Source organism: Amia ocellicauda, chromosome 7, assembly GCF_036373705.1.
Source record: "Amia ocellicauda isolate fAmiCal2 chromosome 7, fAmiCal2.hap1, whole genome shotgun sequence".
Classification (NCBI taxonomy): domain Eukaryota; kingdom Metazoa; phylum Chordata; class Actinopteri; order Amiiformes; family Amiidae; genus Amia; species Amia ocellicauda.
Window position 1 is genome coordinate 15059131 of NC_089856.1, and position 20989 is coordinate 15080119.

Genomic DNA, 20989 nt, shown 5'->3' on the forward strand with positions numbered 1-20989 from the left:
ATATATATATATATATATATATATATATATATAATATTATTGTATGAATGCTTTTTTGTTTTTATGATAGATCAATTTACCTTTTTTATCCTATAAGCCTGAACCGCGTTAAAGCGGGTGTAGTGTCACACAAGGATGACACCAGGTCTGTGTTAAACCCCCGCAGCAGTCCGCATGTCACTTCCCTCACTTTGCCGCTCGTCCAGGGCAATGGGAGACACGGGCCTTATTGCTCCTGTGTATCTACCACAAACACGTTTTTTTAAAGGCTGGTGCAGTGATATATATATATATATATATATATATATATATATATATATAATTTAAAATCATACAAATATATGAGAATATAATATTTGCTGTACATCTGGTTTGTTGCGGCAGCTGTGCTTATTTTATGAGTTTTATATGCAATAAAGCTGGAACTGGAAAACAAGCAGCGGTCACCTCTGCTCTCCGGATAGATCTCACTTAATCAAGACGTCAACAAGGAAGGAAACAGGGACATGCATTGAATCAAATAATTTTTTGGTGTGATTTCTTTCATTGATCAAGTTTAGTTTTTGCTGTTTTGGTTTGTGAGGTACATAGGGTTGCGTAATATATTGGTTTGTGTAGTATATTGGATTAAATTGAGTATATGCTACACTCCAGATTCTTGTTGTTTATGATTGACACCATAGAAACAATTGTCAAAAATCGATATATATATATATATATATATATATATATATATATATATATATATATATATATATATATATATATATATAGTTAAGGGAAACAACATGGAACAAAGACAATAAAAATTCAATAGTTCATTCATTTATAATATTTTATTATATTATTAGATTATATTTAACATAAATAGTATATTATCCAATATTCCATTATTTTCCAATCAAAAAATAATTCTGATTAATGAATGTATTGGAACTGAAATTATCTCCTGCATCCGTTTGTGATTTTTTTATTGTTTTAATGTATTGTACTTTTCAAACAAACAATAATTTACGTAGGAAAATATAGTATGAACAAATTATATTATTATTATTATTATTTTAATAAGGTTGGCGTACTAACATTAATCAATGAGCTGTAGAAAGAATATATTGCCCAAGTTAATGCGGTAGAGATGTATAATACAAACTCAGATTTTAAAATGTATAATGTGTGTGTGTATCGTTCTCCTTTTTTTATAAACATACTTTAAAGATCGGTCCGCCTTTCTCGATCGGTGGGTTTCTGTCACGACCGCAAAATATCCCGACAATGCTGGATTTCCCCTGCAGCCCATTCCACAACAGGTACCCACCCCTCTCACCTGCTGTCTCTGCGGGGCACGGAGAGCCCGAGTGTGGGCGCAAACTTCACAGACCTCCGACCACCATCACTCCCTCTGCGCACGGCGAGCGTTTCACGGAGAGAAGGAGACTGTTCGGCGTATCACAATAACGCAGAATCTGAAGAGAGGCTTCAATAAAAATAAAACAAATACAGTGACAGGAAAAAAAAAAATCCACCGATCCTGAAAGTCCTGTAGTTTTTCTGTGCTATTAGTCTACACTCCGGAATCCCAAATCTGTCTCTGACCCCGAGCCGTGAAGCACCGTCTTCTCCTGGTCTGGAGAGGCGAATGCAAGCGTCTCTAAATAAATAAATAAACACTTTAAACTATTACAAAGTCTCTTTTTTTGATAGTTTTTGTATCTATTTATATTAAATCTATTGTGTTTCATGCACAGAGTTCGCCTGCTCTACCTGTGCGTGCTCACCTGTGGCTGCTGCTCCTTTTGCGGCGTTCGATGCTGATCAGATAGATCACACTAGAGAAAATAACAAACTAAGTAGCCTGTCATACAGAAAACATAACCAAATGCAAAATATATAGGCTCTTCTCGAGTCGCAATACTTTTGAAATCTTCAGCCGTGTTGTGCTCTCTCCCTCCCTCCCTCTCGCAGCTCTACCGGTGTCAGCGCCGAGTCTGCCCGTGTGTCGCGCTGGCTGTCTGCACGGAGTCTGTGCTCTACACACAGGTTCAGATTTCGGTTGTTGGTTTGTTTCTAAAGTAGAGCAGTCCCGCTCAGTGCTGCTCCGTGTGTGCAGGAGAGCTGAGTCCGCAACAGATGTGTCCAGCTGTGAGCGCCGGGCTGGGCTGTTCAGGGTTGGGCTGCCTGTCTTGGAATTAGTCATCTGAGCGAGAGAGCGAGAGAGAGAGAGAGAGAGAGAGAGAGATGGGCTGGTCAGATTGTTCTTAATAAGACAGTGTTGATTGAGTAGTCCTCGACCCTACCCCTTTCCAGATTTCCCTTTCCATCCACCACTGATGCCAATTAAGTTCCTGTTAATTTAATAATAATGCATGGCAGGGCGTGTCTGGGATTCCCTGCTGCTTATTGGGATTAATGGTGATGGGGGGGACCACAAACACTGAATACAGATTGATTTTACATGACTTATTTTATTTTATTGTCAGTTGGCATTTCCCTCTCTTTCAATATTTTTCGGTGGGGGAGAGGGAGAGCCAATTCTCAACAGAACAACCTCACTCAATTCTCTTCATCCTCAGTCCTTTTCACACTTTATAATTTGTCATATCCTGTTCCTTCCTTTTATTATAGCCCGTCCTCCATCTGAGCGAGAGAGAGAGAGAGAGAAAGAATAAAGAGACAGGGCAAAGGAAGAGAGGCAGTTCTGGAGGAAGACAGGGATAGACAGGACAGGAGTGAGGAGAAGGTGTGAGATGAGCGGAGGCTGGAGACAGTGAGGCAGAAGTGCGAGAGAGTGAGGGAGAGAGAGTGAGGGGGAGGGAAAGGGAGAGCATGGCGTTTAAGATGAAGAGGGAAGTAAACAGAGAAAAGGAGGGAGAGGGGAGAGGGGGTGTGTAAGGAGAGAGGTGGAACATGTTGAAAAGGAGAGGAGGAGGGAGGGTTTAACAGATATAGAGACTGGTGTGGAGGGAGAGAGAGGTTGGGGGAGGAAACAAGATGACGGGGTAGATAGGACAAAGGTAAAGAGAAGGGAGGGTGGGAACAGCAGAAGTGAAGGAGAGAATCCAGGAAGAGAGAGGGGGAGAGGGGGAGTTAGAGAGTGCCGAATGCTGTGTTCCTGCAGGCGTGTGTCAGTGTGTCATCTCCTATCTTCTCCTACAGGAGTCGGTCCTCATTAGGGCTGAGATACACACACTGCTGCTGACAACAGCCGAAAATCCCTCCCTCTCCCTCTCTCTACATCTCCCTTTCTCCCCTGTCCTTGCTCTTTTTTCTGTTTTCCCTGTGCCTCTTTCTTTGTGTCTTTCTTCCTTTTTAGTATGAAAAGCTAAAATGCTGTGCTGCCCTCTCTCCCTCCCTCTCTCTTCTGATGGTTTTTGCCTCAGTTGCACTCTCCCTCAGTTTCTCTTGTTCCCCTCCTCGATCCCAGAACCTCGCCCAGACACTCTCAGTCTATGTATCCGATAGTCAGAGTTACTCCGTCTGGGAGACAGAGTATCAATCAGTGTGTCATTCAGAGAGGTTATCTGTCAGTCAGACAGTGTATCGGTCAGTCACAATGTGTCAGGCAGTATATCAGTCAGTCAGTCAGCCAGTCAGTGTATCAGTCAACTGGAGAATGGCTGGGCAGTGTGTTGTAGTCCCCTACCTCTTGGTGTACAACAGCTTCTCCTGTTCAGCGGTGAATGGCCCTGTGTTACTGCAGAGTTTGAGATTCTCAGGGCAGCCTCCTCTCAGGGATTCACAGTTTTTCTTGTTTGTAAAGTCAATGTGAATGAATTTGGTGTCCACATGACCAGTACACATTTTGGCAAAACAGCAGGTCATTTATGGTTGCTTTCACACAAAATGCAAATGCCAAGCACATTTGTGCAAGACAGTAAACACAACTCTCTACATATGACACAAAAAACCTATTGGGTAAGTCTTGTCAAACAAAATGTAAACAATTGAGCAATAAGGATTTGCACATGTGCAGTACAGATTCACACTTGTGGGAGTATTTGTTATTGACTGTGAACAAATGTTCTATCAGCAATCAGTCCATAATCACTTATAAAAGTGAGTTGGTGTTGGCATAAAATACTGTTTATTAAGGTTGAGTATTTTACAATTACAGGTAAAAACATTCATATTTTAATACTTATGATTAAAATTGTGTTAAAATTCATTTCTAAAATACATTTCTATAATTCATTTTTAAAATCAAAATAAATCTCAATAAGACAAAAACAAGAACAACAACTGAATCAGTGCAAATATCAAAACCATTAGTGCATAAATTAAAATTAAAACAATGTCAATTAAATTCCAAACAATCTGATGTATTGTAACTTAATGGTATGCATTAGACAAATTAAAACCAAAACATGCTACTAAACAAAACAGTTTTTAAAAATGGACAACACATCAGATAACTCATAAAAGTAAATTCTTTAAACCAACAAATAAAAAAAATAAAAAAATCCTGTGCGTTTGAAAACATTTAAAACAGAAACAATAATACATTAATTTTCATTTTTATAAATATTGAAAACAAATACTTTAATAAGTCAATACTGCAGATGAGGCCCTCACAGTCCTGGTGGAGGTGTTCTTCCTATGCTTCCCAGTGCTGGTGCTTCACGCTGGACCGGCTCCTGTCACTGGTGTACTGGCTCCTCTCTCCGCAGGCTGTGGTCGCCTCGCAGCACCATCACAACATGTGGATGTTCTCCTGGTGCTGGCGTCTCAGCGTCCTCACAAACCTGCAGAGAGAGAGGAAGACAAAGAGCCAGTCTGGGTGCACATGGGAAGCTTCACTCAGCGTCTGTACTATTGAGACCAGCATGTCTTGGTCGGGCTCCGCTCCTCAGGAGACAAGGAGCAGCCATGAGGTGGGGTCCCAAGGTCCTCCAGACCAAGTGTGCTAGGAGGAGGAGGAGTGGCTTTCAACTCCCCCCCTCCCTATTAATTGATCTTCTTAGCTAAGGGGGAGGGGTCTCTTGGCAATGTTTTCCTCCCTGTCCACCACTTTTCTCTTCTTTGTCGCAACCTTCACCCAACCCTCCCCTTCCAGACGTTCTCCCCCCTCCCCTAGGGGCTCTTTTGGGGTAGGTTTTTTTTTGGAGCCAAGGCATATACCTATTCTTCTTCTCCCTCTCCCTCCTCCTCCCATGCCGGGTCTCCCTCCCGTTCCAGCTCAGGGTCCGGAACTGAATTACTTGACTGTGAGGAGGGAGATGCGACTCTATTTGCATACGACTGGGGGCAGTTCTTAAAATGATGGCCATCCCATCCGCAGAGGTTGCAGAGTATCTTTTTTCTGCAGGTGTGTGTCGGGTGCCCTCCCCTACACCTGCCGTAGACCACCGCTGTGCACTGGGCAACAATGTGGTCTTGGCATCCCATCGTAGTAGATCAGCCCCCTGTCTTCCCCTATTTGTATTGTACTGGGGAGGTAGCAGACCTTCTCCGGATTCTCCATACTTTGTCTCAGCCGGATCCGGCACTGCCACGCTCCCCCCCATACACCGTCCTTGTCCAGCACCTTTTCTATCCGAGTTGAGAGCTCAAAGGACCTTGTGAGCCAGATCTCAATGTCCTTGCCAGAGACCGTCTTGCAGAAAAACTGCACAGTCACAATTCTGTAATGGATGTCCAACAAGATTATCATCACGAAACCCACCAGTACTCCAAATTTCTCTTTCCTATAGAAGCTGTAGCACTCCTCTAGCAGATCGTGATTAGCAAAACTAACTTTGAAGATGTATTTTTCTTTATGCGGCAGCTTCACCAGACAGTTTAGGTCTTTAGGAGCAAAGCCCATACCTTTCTGCAGTACATCCCTGCTAAAATGGAGTTTCAAGATCTGCTGGTCTCCTCTGCCTTCCCTGGTAAACTGGACCACATGAATGTGGAGGCGTGGAGGCCATCGCCATTTAGCAGTCTCCAGGGGGTGGGGTGAAGTACAGACAGTTTCAGGACTGGTTGGCCTCCTCTGCTTCTGGCCTCTCCCCGCAGGATCCTGGTCAGGGAGGGGCAAGATACATGCCCATGCCATAACATGCTTCACAGATGGTATGCTTCAGATCATGAGCAGTTCCTTGCCATCTCCATACTCTTCTCTTCCCAACATTCTGGTACAAGTTGATCTTTGTCTCATTTGTCCATAGGATGTTGTTCCAGAATTGTACAGGGTTCTTTAGATGTTTTTTTTTAGCAAACTCTAATCTGGTCATCCTGTTTTTGGGGCTTACCATCTTTATCTTGTGGTAAACCCTCTGTTTTTACTCTGGTGATGTCTTCTCTTGATTGTTCACTTTGACACAGATACACCTACTTCCTGGAGGGTGGTCTTGATCTGGACAACTGTTGTGAAGGGGTTTTTCTTCACCAGGGAGAGAATTATTTTGTCATCCACCACAGTTGTTTTCCATGGTCTTCCAGGCCTTTTGGTGTTCCTGAGCTCACCAATGCATTCTTTCTTTTTAAGAATGTACCAAATAGTTAATTTGGCTGCACCTAATGTTTTTGCTATCTCTCCGATTGGTTTGTTTTGATTTCTAAGGCAAAACTGAAGGCAAAACACCCCAAGAACAAGCAGGAACTAAAGACAGCTGTAGTGCAGACCTGTTGACATGTATTCATATATGTGGAGGAAGTGGGATTCAATTTGTCCAGAGTGAGCAGACATGGGAGGAACTTAATCGGTCACAGAGCCCCAGTCAGTATGCCAGGTCAGAAAGGTGAGAATATTGTCATGTGTGCAGCCATATCAGGAGAAGGAGTTCTTTACTGTTGGCCCATACAATACAGCACACCTAATTGCATTCCCCAACCTCTTGCACAATAGCGTGTTATCCTCTGAAGAGAGAGAGCTAGTGAGGCATGGTATGTCAAACTTTGTAACAATTACACAGAGTTTTTGCTTTTTTATGTCTTTTTTTATTGTAACCAGCTTGGTCCTGAGTATCTTCAGAGGACTTGATTTATATTTACTGTAAAGTATTTCCAGCTTCATTCGGTGTATCAAGGACATTACTGTAACTGAATATAGTAAAATCTTTTGTTTTTTTGTATTTTTTGCTGTTGAGTGAAATTGTTTCTACTTTGGTCTTCTTGATATGAGTCACTCAGAGAACATGAGTACAACTCATGCTGGGGTGTACTGTTTACTCACCATTTATGCTTTATTTTACAGACAAGCAGAAAACATCAAAGAGAGCATGTACAGGGCTGAACATGTCATACTCAGAGTTAGTGTTTATTGTGCCCTTGTGAACTTTGCATTAGATGACAATATACTGTTTTGATGGACTGATTTGATTTTGTGACATGTATTTGCTGTCTAAGTGCATTTTGCAAAGGATTTGTATCATTTTGGCCAAACGTGTTTCAGTTTGGGGCACATGTTAATTGTTTTGAAAAAGTTAATTCTGTTTGGAGAAATGTGCTCAAGCAATCGAGAAACTGTAAATATATGAATCAGTTCTCTGTTTCTCTCTCTCTGTCTCTCACTATTTCTCCCTCTCTCCCTCTTTCTCTGTAGTGAGTAGCCACAAGGCACTAGTGCTGTGATCTGCACTTTACCCCTCAGTGTGGAGGCAATGAAAATCTGGAAAGGGGGCTCCCTCTGCTCCCTGCCTGACCCCCCTGCCTGGTCACAGTCACCCTACTAGTGGTGGGGACAATTGTCTGTCCTCCTGGTATTTTATACTTAAAATATAATGTAATATAATGTTACATAATATTTGTAATGTAATATGCCATATCCAGCATATTCATAGATTTTTTTATTAAAATCCTTTTATTTCAGCTTAAGCCAGCAGTGCCCACCCCCAACCCTCCCCCAGGGTCTTCAGAGTGAGCTGTGCTCTCTGCATTAATAAACACCCTCACACAATTTCCCCATTAATATTTCACTACGTCTAATAACTGTCTGATTGTGTGTGGATGTGTCTTTACCTCAGACCTCTGCAACCACACTGGGGAACAAGCCCTCATCTCTCTCTCTCTCTCTCTCTCTCTCTCTCTCTCTCTCTCTCTCTCTCTCTCTCTCTCTCTCTCTCTCTCTCCTCTCTTCTCCTCTCCTTTCCCCTCTTCTCCTCTCCTCTCTCTCCTCTCTCCTCCTCTCCTGAACTCTAATTTCCTCTCCTCTCCTATCTCCCAAATTCAAATTGAGCTCCTCTCTCCTCTCACTTCTCTATCTCTCCATGTCTCAACTCTTGTCTCCTCTCTTCTTTCTGTCTCTCCCTTCCTCTCTCCGTCCCCCAGTCCCTCCCCCTCTCTCCACCAGGTTTAATCACACATCTGCATGTTTAAAGTTTAATGGCTGAGGTGGGACTTCTAACCTAGAGTGAGGGGATTAAATATTGATAGCTCTCTTTTCATTTGCCCCCATGTGTGAAAATAGAGAAAAAGAGAGGGAGAGAGACAGAAACAAGATGGAAGGAAGAGACAGGAGGACCAAACTGAGAGAAGCTGGATAAGACCAGGGGGAAACAGACAGAGAGAAAGAGGCCTGTATAGGAAATAATGAAGGTGGCTGGAGAGACAGGAAGAGAGTGAGAGTGCCCTGTTTGCTGGGCATCGGAAGTGAGCAGCCCTGCCACAGAGGGTACGTGTAAAACACAATGCTAAGCACAAACCGGAGAGCACCCCAACACGGCAGGCAGCCTGACTTTGTGCAGGCCTGGACACTGCCTAGCCACCTCTGCCATGCCTCAGTGCGACTGTTCCTTTTAATACAGAGCTGTGGCTCCAATGATCAGTGTGCAGGTCAGGGGTCACTATCCTGCAGGTCACAGGGCAGCTTTGTTACTTTTGAGAGAACAAAGGGCCATTCTCTGGATAATCTTTGAAACTGTCTGTCAGCGAGAAAGCAAGGTGCTATCTGTATGTGTGTGTGTCTATGTGTGTGTGTGTGTGTGTGTGTGTGTGTGTGTATGTAAGTGTGTGTGTGCAGGCTGGGGGGTGTATCAGTATAGTAATTGCCAGCAGTAAGAGACAATATCTGTGGAATGGGATTTTTAGTGCCTGTTAAAATATTACTGAGCTGAATTAATATTGAAATGTTCAGCTGTCCCTCAGATCCTCAGCACTGTGGATCTCTCTTTATAACTCCCCTCCCTCCCTCTCCCTCCCTCTCCCTCCCTCTGTTTCCCCCCTCCTTCTTTCTTAGTCCCTCACCTCCTTCTTTCCAACCTCTCCCTCCCTTTATATCCCAGAACATTCACCCCCTCTCTACTTTTCTGTCATTCTTTCCTCTCCCTCTCTCTCTATTTCCCTGGAATTGATGCAGCAGGAATGGGGGGCTTCCATTTAATGTCAGGTCAGTGCTAGGGTCTGTGAGTGTGTGTGTGTGTGTGTGTGTGTGTGCATGTGTGTGTGTGTGTGTGTGTGTGTGTGTGAGTGTGTTTGTGTGTGTGTGCCTGTATGAGTCTTTGTGTATGTGTGTTATATTTTATGTGTCTGTAGGAGTCTGTGCGTGTGTGTGTCTGTATGAGTCTGTGTCCGTCTGTGTGTGTGTGCCTGTGTGTGTGTGTGTGTGTGTATAGGTACCCATGTCTTGTCCATGTCACTCAGTGTGTAACAACCTGACCTCTCCCTCAGTACTAATCCTTCAGGATGTCTTTTTCAGTCTGATAAGACTGCACAAGCAGGAACCAACAGGACAATGCGATGGACTACACACATTATACACAATACAATAACACAACTGATAACCACATTCACACAGAACATTTACAAGCATTTCCTCTCTCCCCCTCTCACTCCCTCTCTCCCCTTCCCTATGCCTCTCTTTCCCTCCCTTGTCCCCCTTTCCCTCTCCCACCTTCCCTCCCTCTCTCAGTGTAAATGAGTATAGATGGCCGGGCTGGGCAGGTCCGTCTCTCTCTGGGAGTGTAATTCCCGAGCTGGGGGTCCGTTTAGCTCTAAACTCTGCGCCGCTGCCGTAAATTGGAGGAAAATTGTCCTTGAGTCAGAGGGACAGGAGCAGCCAGCCGAGACTCCCTCACACTGAGAGAGAGAGAAAGAGAGGAAGAGGGCCACTTAATCTCACTATCAGACACAGCACCCCACGAGAGAGAGGGAAAAAGAGAGAGAGGAGGTCGAGAGGCAAGAGCAAGAAGGGAGAGAGAGGAAGGAGAGCAAGCCAAGGGAAGAGGAGAGCTAGAAGGGAGGGAGGAAGAGGGAGAGATGAAACACAAACAGAGGGCAGTGAGGGTTGGGTGTAAAGTAATTTGGACGACAGTGGGGGTGAAAGGTTGTGCCCTCTGACCTGTGTCTGTATTGACATGAGTGTGGCAGTGGGGGGGGAGAGAGACAAGCCCCCGGGGTCACAGCTTTATTAACTGGTACTGCCTGATGGAGAGAGAGAGAGAGAGAGAGAGAGAGAGAGAGAAGCTGCCCTCAGTCAGATTACTGCTGATGGAAAGACATGCCCTGACCCCTACCCCAGAGGACAGAGAGGGAGAGAGCAATAAACAATTGCCCACATGACAGTCAGAGAGAGTTGGAGAGTTAGAGTTACAATACAGTACCCATTAGTAATAGGGTAGAACTATTCCCCACTGTGTGTGTGTGTGTGTGTGTGTGTGTGTGTGTGTCTCTGTGTGTGTTTGAGAGAGAGCATGGCGGTGCTGCCTGGGCTGTTTCATTAGTCCTGATCAGTGATGGTGATGCAGAGTGACGGCCAGCAGATTGGGCCGCGCGCTCCGCCTAATTCCCTCTATTAATCCCCCCCCCGCATGAACACACTGATTGCTCTCACTGTCACTTGCTGGGGCTGTGGGCCCCGCCCCCCAATGCATCTGGGTGAAGGGGGTTCAGGGTGACCCGGGGGTCAGAGATGGAACCTCTGCATATTGAGGACAGACTGTCTGTCTGTCTTTGTTTCTCTGCCTCACTCTATCCCATCTGTTTGTCTGTCAGCCTGTGTGTCTGTCTCTCCCTTTCTCTCCCAGTGTGAGTGATAGCCTGTCTCGGTGTGTCAGCGCAGTCTGAGGGCCGGGCACTTGGTTCCAGTCCCTGGCTAGGCTCCTCCAGACTGGAGCAGAATATCAATGGTGCCCCCGACCCCCCCTCAGTGCACAGCCACATCCCGCCCACACGTCATGCCAGTGAGGTGCACCTGCATTATGCATGAACACACAGGACACTTCTCCCCCAACAATGTAACTCCTATTTAAAACAGCCTCCTGTGTCAGTGAGTATGTATGTGAGAGAGTGTGTGAGACTCATTTCTCTCTCTCTCCCTTTCTTTCTCTCTATCCCTTTGCCTACCCCCACATTTCTCTTCCTTTTTCTCTCTGTCCTGGTCCCTCTCCAGCCCGTCTCCCTGTCCCCTTTTCCATCTCTCTCTCTCTCTCTCTCTCTCTCTCTCTCTCTTTCTCTTTCTCTCGCTCCCTCTGTCCCTTGGCACTGTGGTATCAGTGCTGACAGAGACGCAGTCAGCATTAATGTTTAGTCTTTGTGTTTTTTTGTTGAACAGGCAGTAGAGAGGTTCTTGTGTTTCTGCTGTTTGCCGTGATTCTTACAGGACAGAGCACTGGAAAAAATAACATAAAGAGGGAGTCCCCCCAATCTCCTGTCCCATCACTGCAGTGGGGGGCTTAACACTGAGAGGCGCAGCAGTGCCGCTGTATGTGTGCCAGTGAGGACAGTACATCGAGAGCCACACTTCAACTCAGTTCATTAGCTATTGATTACTGAGTCCATTGACTCCCTGTAGAACAATCTGTATTGGATATCTCCCAGCCCCCCCCCGGCACTGAACTTTAATTAAAGCCCTGCTCTGCAGCCCCCCCGGCAGGAGGAAACAGCCAATACTCAGAGAAAAAGGTCGCTACTCGACACATCTCCTGTGGAGTGTCTAGTCTGCTTGTCTGTTTGTCTGTGCTGTCCTGTATTAACCCTGCCTGCTGGGGCAGCTAGTGGTGCAAGTGCAGATCAGTCTGGTTATGTTCTTATTTCGGTGTAAGTCGCTATTAAACTGCTCAAGCTGCTGTTTCTGCTCTCCCATGATCACTCCCTGGCACACAGTGGGCACGGGCTGACCACTCACCTCCTACTCTCCCTTTTTCGTCTTGCAGTTTCTCTGAATAATTGAACAGCTCTGTGTCACACTCTGCTCTGGGGTCATGACCTCCCAAAGTGCAGAAAATGGTATCATCAGTCTGTTCACTATTAACACACTAACTCCTGCCACGCACACACACACACACACACACCACCCTCCTCTAAGTCACAGCCCTGACAGAGAGAGTCTGAAAGTCAGAATGACAGGGGGCCACACTCATATCTTCTTTTTTCTCTGGGGTGGGATATTGTGGCCTACTGGGGGGGCTGCCCACCTGTCCTGGGTCCTGAGTGGAGTTTCACAGAGTGAGCCAGGTCAGTGATGCCCCATAGGGGTGTCCAGTTACACTGTTATTCATAGCGGCTCATGGGGGGCAGTGTGGGGAGCTAGAGCACCACTCCCCTCTGGGCTTCTACAAACTTACTGCCCTTGAAAGTTGAAATCTCTCTCCTCGCATCCCTCTCCCTCTCTCTCTCTCTCTCTCTCTCTCTCCCCCACCCCTCTCCCTTTCTCTGTCTCTCTCCTTCTCTCTCTCTCTTACTGTCCCAGGCCTGGTTCTGACCTGCTGTCTCCCTCTCTCCTGGTGATTGACAGGTTGACGGTGCATTTCCATGGTAGCAGCAACGTGATTGGCTGTTCTCATGGCTCAGTGAGTACCAGGGACACTCAGCTTTGTCAGGCCTGCCACTGTCCCTACTGAGAGGTGGCGGGGGGGTGGAGGTTATGGAGGAAGAGGAAGGATGAGTGTGAGACTCTGTTTCTTAATGAGTGACACTGGACAGAGAGACAGAAAGAAAGGCAGAGTAAGAAAGAGCATCCTCGTCGAGTGACAGGAGAGAGAGAGAGAAAGAGGGAGAGAGTGTTAGGGATCGATGTCAAGCCTTCACAGCAGACAGTCCACTGTCTCCATCACTCAGCATGTCACCACGGCAACAACGACACCTCCAATAACACTAGGACAGTGCTGACACACACACACACACACACACACACACACACACACACACACATGCACACGCAGACACACACACATACTTGCTGACACACTGATTGTGTTTATGGAGCTCTGTCCTGGGCAGTTAAATACAGCAGTACACAGATCACCCTGTAGTATCATTACATTATAGTACTTTGTATAATCACCCTGGATAAAGGTGCCTGCCAAGGGCCTAGCTAACAGTATCTGTAATTACTATTGTTCCTGTAGATGAATATCTGATCTGGGGCGTGTGTCTGTGCGGCGGCTCTGCGGCCGTGCGTGATGAATGCGTGCTGAAGGCGTGTGCTGGAATCAGAGCGGGGGCTGTGCTGTACATCAGACAGAGCACCTCGATTAACGAGGGCAATTAGACAGCAGGGCTGACGAATCACCAGCCTGAGAGAGAGGCAAGCGAGAAGAGGGGATGGAGGGAATGTGATAAGTGAACAGGAGAGGAATAGAGGGAGAGAAATAGAGAGACCGAGTCACTCATCATGCTCTGTCCATCCACAGATGTAGTGATTATGAGGAAGAAATAGCCGCTATCGGTCTGTCTGTCTGCCTGTCTATCTAAATATATTTGTCTGCTTATATCCGTCTACCTATTTATCTCTCTATCCATCTTTTTATCATTCCGTCTTTCACTGGCTTCTCTTTATAAACAGGTATCCGAATGCAATTATATGCATCTACAGTGTCTCTTTCCCTCTCCCTCCCTCCTTCTTTCCCTCCCTTTCTTTTCTGTTGTACACAGTTTCAGAGATCAACGCTGGGGTTTATTTTCTGTGCTGGTTAACAAGGTCTCATTTACACTGCGCAGAGGGGGGGCTGAGCATGAAAACCCTCACTGCACACAGACTGGAGCACAGCAACACACACAGAAACTCAGATTGGAGCACAGCAATACACACAAACACACACACATTCACACTGGAGCACAGCAACTCACACACTCACAGACACGCATACACACACACACACACACACAGGAGCACAGCAACATACACACTCACACACACACACACTAGAGCAAATCAACACACACATTCACTCACTCGCTCACACACTCACAAACACACACACACATTGGAGCACAGCAACTCACAAACACACATACACACAGACACATGCATACACAATGGAGTGCAGCAACACACACTGGAGCACAGCAACACACACACACAGTTACACACATTCACACAAACACACTCACACAGACTTAGTGACTGTATTTGTGTTTGCAGTGCGTGTGTGTAGACATTATGTTTCCCAGGGGAGGCTCCCTATACAGATCAAGCATTTATCCGTGGCGACAGCACTGATGTATGGGTGCGTTGTGCATCTCTGTGGTGATCCTCCATTGTCGCTGTTCCAACGCAATGACTGACGAGCCCTCTGGGACCTGGGGCCTGAGCGCCAATTAATATCCCAGGAAATGGCACTAATGAGGTACGCAACTGCCCAGGACAGGCCCCACTCCCCACTCATCGGTGGGTAAGAGGTGAGTCCAGCTGTGAAGCTGACAGACAGAGCTGTTGAGATTGTTCTGGGCAGGACAGATGCTGTGTCAGCTCAGGCTGACTGACTGACTGACTGGGAGAGAGAGATGGAGACAAACAGAGTTGGTAAGAGGCACTTACATTACTACCTGATGACAGTATGTTTAATTTAGCCAGTGGTACTTTCACTGGGAGTCTGAGTGCAGCTGTGTGTTGTGAGTATTAACATGCAGGTCTGAAAGGGTAAATCTGTTCTTGCTGTCCCCCAGTGCTCCCAGCAGCACAGACAGTCCCCCAGTGCTCCCAGCAGCCCTAACAATGCCCTAGCCCTGTCCCCCAGTGCTCCCAGCAGCTCCGACAGCCCCCTGACCCTGTCTCCCAGTGAAGGAGGCAGGATTCTATTGACAGCTTAACGACACCCCACAACGATTTTCAATTACTGCTAAACGAGCTGTAATTGCAGGCTTTACGAGGTGCTGTTGATGTGCAAGTGTGCAGTGTGTGAGTGACAGAGGGACAGAGATATAGAGGGACAGACATACAGTAGGACAGAGGGACAGAGGAACTGACAGTACAACACAGGGACCGAGAGACAGCCAGCCAGAGGGACAGAGTTACTGCAGTAATTCTCCTCCTAGTTCAGCATTATGATCACAGTCAGCACTGAGCTGAGCTTCACCTGTCGGCTGTGAGAAGAGTGCGGCTCCCCCCTCTCTGACAGTCAGGGGCAGCGTCTGACCTCTCTCCTCCCTTCAGGATACAGCCTTCATGTGCTGTGATCAACTTGCCTGTCACCTTTTCTCCATCCCCCTCTCCCTCCCTCTTTCCCTTGCTCCCTCTCTCTTGCTCTTTCACTCCCTCTCGTCTGCTCATCTTCTCTCTCCATCAGCCTCCCATTTTTTTCCCACTCTATTGCTTATTCTCCCCCATTTGTATTTCAGTTCACTCTCCAGAGTGTGTGTTAACTTCTGTCTCTCTCTCTCTCTCTCTCTCTCTCTCTCTCTCTCTCCCTAACTCCTCTATCTTCTCTTTTTCTCTCTTGGCTTTTCCTTTTCCCTCCACCTCACCTTCTCTATCCCATTCCCCACCCTCTGTCCATTCCTACTTTTGGGTCTGAAAATTAACAAGATAAGAGGGAAGAAAGGTAGGGACAGAGAAAGAAGGAAGGATGCAGGAAGGACGCAGGAAGGATGAGATCAGGACACAGGAGAGAACTGGCAGGGAGGTGCTCAGTGTTTCAGCCCTGATACTAACTGCTGGTCTCAATACTAGAGAGACGACAGACGGATAGACAGACAGAGAGAGAGAGAGAGACAGAGAGGGGGGCAAAAGAGTGAGAGAGCAAGAGAGGGGGGACTGTGAAAGAAGAAGAGAGGGAGGGAGGGCGGGAGACAGGGGCTGTTGTTAAATTATCGTTGGTGATTACTGTGTGATTGATGAGCATGCTGTCACCGCACCAAGATGGATGGAAACTCCCAGAGAATTACACTCTCCCTCCCCACACTGCCATCAGCGCTCTGTCTATCTGTCTCTCCCTCCATCCACCCCCCCACGCTCCCCCCCTCTCTCTCTCTGTCTCTGTGTCGCTGTCTCTGTCCCTTGCACTCTCTCTCTCTCTCTCTCAGGAATAATGAGTTCTCACTGTCTGCATTTAATTCACGGCTCTGCTTTCAAAAACCTGTCTCTATCGATCTGCTGCAGCCATCTATCTCCCAGCCCTTTCCATCTATCCATCCATCTGTCTATCTATTGCTGTCTGTCTGTCTGTCTGTCTGTCTGCTTGAGTCTGTCTATCTATTTATAATTGTTTGACAGGCAGGAAATACACATTCTGCTTTGTGAAGGTGGAGAGAGGTCAGAGGTCAGAGTTCAGTCAGGCTGGAGTTGAGAACCAGCAAAAATGCGTGGCTCTGACTACTGGAGCATGGATAGACAGAGAGAGAGTTACACACACACACACACACACACACAAGCATTACAACATACAGAGACAAATAGAGTGACACTGACAGACAGACAGAGACACACACTCACACATTCACACACACAAACTTTCTGTCCCTCTCTCTCTTATTGTCTCTTACTCTAAACCTTTTTTTATGCTCGGCTCCTTTGCCTTTCTCCTGTGCTATTGTGTCTTTACCTCCCTCCTTGCATCTTTCTGCTCTTCTCTTTGCTATTACTCTCTCCCTTGCACACCTCCTCCTGCTTCAATAGGAGAGATGCAGGGTGAGTGAAAGCTGGAGAGAAGGACAGGTCTCACTGTCTGAGAGTGACAGTGTGACAGTGTGTCTGGGCATGAGAGTGCGGCTCCATCCACCCAACACATCAATTATTCAGCAGCACTGATTAAAATTTTCTCCTGATTAACCCCCCCACTGCCCTCCACCCCGGAAACACCTTCTCCGCCCCCAACCCCCACCCTCCTTTCTCACCATGTGTTTAGGTTTCTGTGGGGTGTGTGAGTTTGTGTGTGTATGGGTGCGTGTGTCTATGGGTGAGTGAGTGTGTGTGTGTGTGTGTGTATCTGGGCGTGTGTGTGTATCTATGAGTGTGTGTGTGTGTGTGTATAGTTTAATTGGCATGACGAGGTAAGATGTTGAAGCTCGTTAGTGCATGGAGGCTGATCGCTTGAGCGCTGAAAGGATTGAGCCTTCAGAGAGAGGAATCGAGAGAGGAGAGAGAAAGTGGGGGATATAAGAGAGCATAACAGAGGCTAGAGAGAGAGTTAAGGGGCAAAAGAGAATGAAAAGGTGAGTAAGCTAGAAAAAGAGAAGTGTTAGAGGGGAGACAAAAACAGGAGGAGAGAGAGAGAGAGAGAGAGAGAGAGAGAGAGAGAGAGAGAGAGAGAGCAGTGAAGCGTTTTGAGTTTTGACTGGAGAGAGGAGTGGGGGGGGTCTCTCCCAGGGTTTGTCACTGCTCTGTGTTCCTGTCAGTGAGTTTCTCACATGTACTGACTGACTGACCGACACACAGACTGACTAACTTACCGACTGACTGATCAACACACTGACTGATCAACATACTGACTGTATGACTGACACACTAACTAACTTACAGAGTAACACATTGACTGAATGATTGACTGACACAATAACTGAATGATACATCGTCTCTCAATATCTCTCTCTCTCTCTCTTTCTCCCTATCACACACCTAGGCTGAACACAGACAGTTAAACACATTGGAAGAATAAGTCTGATATTGCTTCAAAACATAATAAGAGGAAATGCTTAAAATGTAGGAGGGAAAAATAGAGAAACTGAGTGAGAGACATGGGGTTAGGGGAAGTTAAGAGAGCGAGGGAGAGAGAAAGAGAGAGACAGGAGTGACAGTGGGTACAAGATGTGACCTTTAAATTGAGCACAAAAGCATGTCCAAAAACTCAAGGTAACGAGAGAGAGAAAAAGAGAGGGATAGAGGGAGAGAGAGGTTTAGAAAGAGCAAGAGAGAACTAGAGAGGGAAAACCAGTCCAAGCACATTGCGTGGATGGAAAAGAGAGTCAGAGAGAGAGGGAAGGAAAGTCACTGGAGGTATGAAGTTAGGGTGGAAACGATGCAGAGAGCTCTCTCTCTCTCTAAAATTCAAATTCTGTCTCTCTCTCTCTTAGAGCCTCCGAGCCATCTCTTAATTAATTAGGCGGAATATTTTAATTGTTGTCGGCTGCACTTGACGAGCCTGTGATTAATAAACAGCATGTACTGCTGTGTGTAAACACGGCTGGCTGGCACTCAGTTGTAGACTTGCTCACCGGAGCGCCAAGCCACAGCCCCCCCCCCCCCCCACCAGCAGTGTTTCACCCCACCCCCACACCTTCTGTACTGTACTGTACTTCTCCAGGACCAGGGCTGGAGACCCCTGCTTTTGCCAACAAGTAGTAGCTACAATACAGGCAGCAGTCTCTCAATATTACAGAATTGCACCCTGACCTTTCTTTTTCTTGCTTTTCAGTGCCAATCAATGGCGAGGAGAAATTGTTTTTGACCATCTGTGCTGCTCACATCCCGTCGGGCAGGAGTGCTGCGCCACAAAGCTGCCACTGATCCCACAGAGTGGGCAGAGATCATAGAGCGAGCCAGGGTCTAATCTCCCTGCTTACAGGAGCAGAGCTTCATCCTCCAGCCTACACCGTTACTCAAAAACAGAAATAAAATAAATATATAAAAAATCCTCTGCTGATGACCAGCAAGCAGCAGAGACTGCGTAAGTGCAGGGGTCTCTGATTCAGACAGTGACGCAGCCCAGTAATCCGGCTCTGTAGGTGTTGCATTGCAACTCCTTCAGTCTCTCTTCTCTGCCCTGCCCCTCCACCCCCATCCCCACTCTCGCCATCTACCTCCAACCTCCTTTCTCCAAGACCAAACCTCACTTGCCCTTGGGGGGGTAATATCCCTTTAGAGGATACATCATTTATTATATTTACTTATTAATTTCATACCTGTGAGTGGGGGCTCCCTGTCAGTCTCGGCTCCTGCCACAGCGCCCCGTGATGGCCACTTGCCATGAGTGCACTCAGGGAGAGAGAGTGAGAGCATAGGAGAGAGACATGGAGACAAAGATAGAGAAGCTGGCGAAGAGACACTGGGAGGCACAGTGAAAGTCTGCGCAGGTGTGTTCCTGGGCCCAGGGATTGTCCTGTCTATCATTTCCTCCATAACTACCCCGACGCCAGCCCCCCCGGAGACTCGCTCTTTACAATCACAGCCAGATCCGTACTGGAAATGTATAACACAGCATCCTACAGAGAGAGTAAGATAGGGAAGGAGCGAGAGACAAGCAGAGGGTGGGAGGAGGGGGCTGGGCTCAGAGGGAGATGGATGTATTTAATAATCATGCAACACCCGCTCACCCTCCTTTTCTCTTCTCCTCTTTCTCTCCCTTTTAGCCTCAATTTCCTTTTCTTTCTCTCTTTAACTTTGTCTCTCTATTTCCCTTTCCTTCCATCTCTCCCTCTCTCAGTTTCTTTCTTTTCCTCTTTCCCTCTCTCTTCAGGGACCCCTGTTTGTCAGGCAGGCAGTGGAGCGAGCCGGAGACACCGCACTGCTCCTCTCTCCCTCCCTCTCTGTCTTTCATCTTGTTTTGTTAAACAATTTAAACCTTTTTAATAAAACTGAGAAACCTGTGCCTGAGTGAGTGTGTGTGTGTGTGTGTGTGTGTGTGCGTGTGTGTGTGTGTGTGTGTGAGTGTTTGTGTGTGTGCTTGTGAGTATGTGTGTGTGTATGTGAAAGAGAGATAGAGTAATGGAGGTAGATTTAGGAATATAATTTAAAACAAAGAAAGAATACAGAAAATAAAGAAAAAAGGGGTACTGAGGCAGTAGGGAGGGTTGAGCAGTGAAGAAAGGATGGGTAGATAGAGTAAATAAAAAGGAGGGAGAGTAAACAGCAGGGAGAGAGCAAGGGAAGGAGAGAGGAGGGAGAGATTGAGGGAAGGAGAGAGTAAGGGGAGAATTAATTGGCTCAGAGAGATGGAAGGGTCCGTGTCCTTAATCAGAGTCTGAGCAGCCGGCTACATTACAATCAGAGGGAAGGATAGAGGGAGCTGGAGAGATTAGAGGAGAGAGAGAGAGTGATGATGGAGAGATAAGGATAGAGGGAGATGGAGGGAGAGTGGACTCTGGGTTAGGTCCAGCCCAGCTCCTCCCTGTGTCTCAGCAGAGAGACAATTAGACTGACCTGAGCAGACGAGTGTGTGTAGGCCATGTGAGTGTGTGTGTGCTTCAGTGTGTGTGTGAGTGTCAGTGTAAGTGTGTGTGCGGTGTTTGGAGGGGGTGTCAGTGGTTCGGAGTACTGAGTACCCCGTTCCCACTGACACAACCCCCCCAGCCATCGCTGAGCTGTCGCTCCCCATCACTCAAACTCATAGAGCAGAGAGACTGACACACTGACCGACTGACTGAGCAACTCCCTCACACTGTACTGGACCAGATCTCTAAGGACAGAATCTCTGAGATACCAATATCTCTCTCTCTCTCTCTCTATATATATATATATATATATATATAGAGAGAGAGAGATTTCTAAATACCAATATCTCTCTATATATATCTCTCTCTATATATATAGAGAGAGATATATTGGTATTGAGAAAGTTATCAGAGTGTCAGCAGAATGAGGGCATGAGCAGAGGAAGGACAGATAGAAAAAAAAGACAATTACCGGAACAAATTTCCTGCGATTTGTTTGTGTAACGAGGCTGCGGCGCGCGGGCCTAACGAGCGAGACAGAAAGCTCGTTAATAATGAAACTGAAGAAGGGGGGTCTGGAGACTGAACACACACACACTGATACACACACACTAACACACTCACACACTGATACACACACTCTAACATACTCATATACGAATACACACACACTGACACTCAAACTAACGTACACACACTGACACACCGATACAGTCACACTAACACACTCACATACTAATACACACAAACACCCACACACTTACACTCA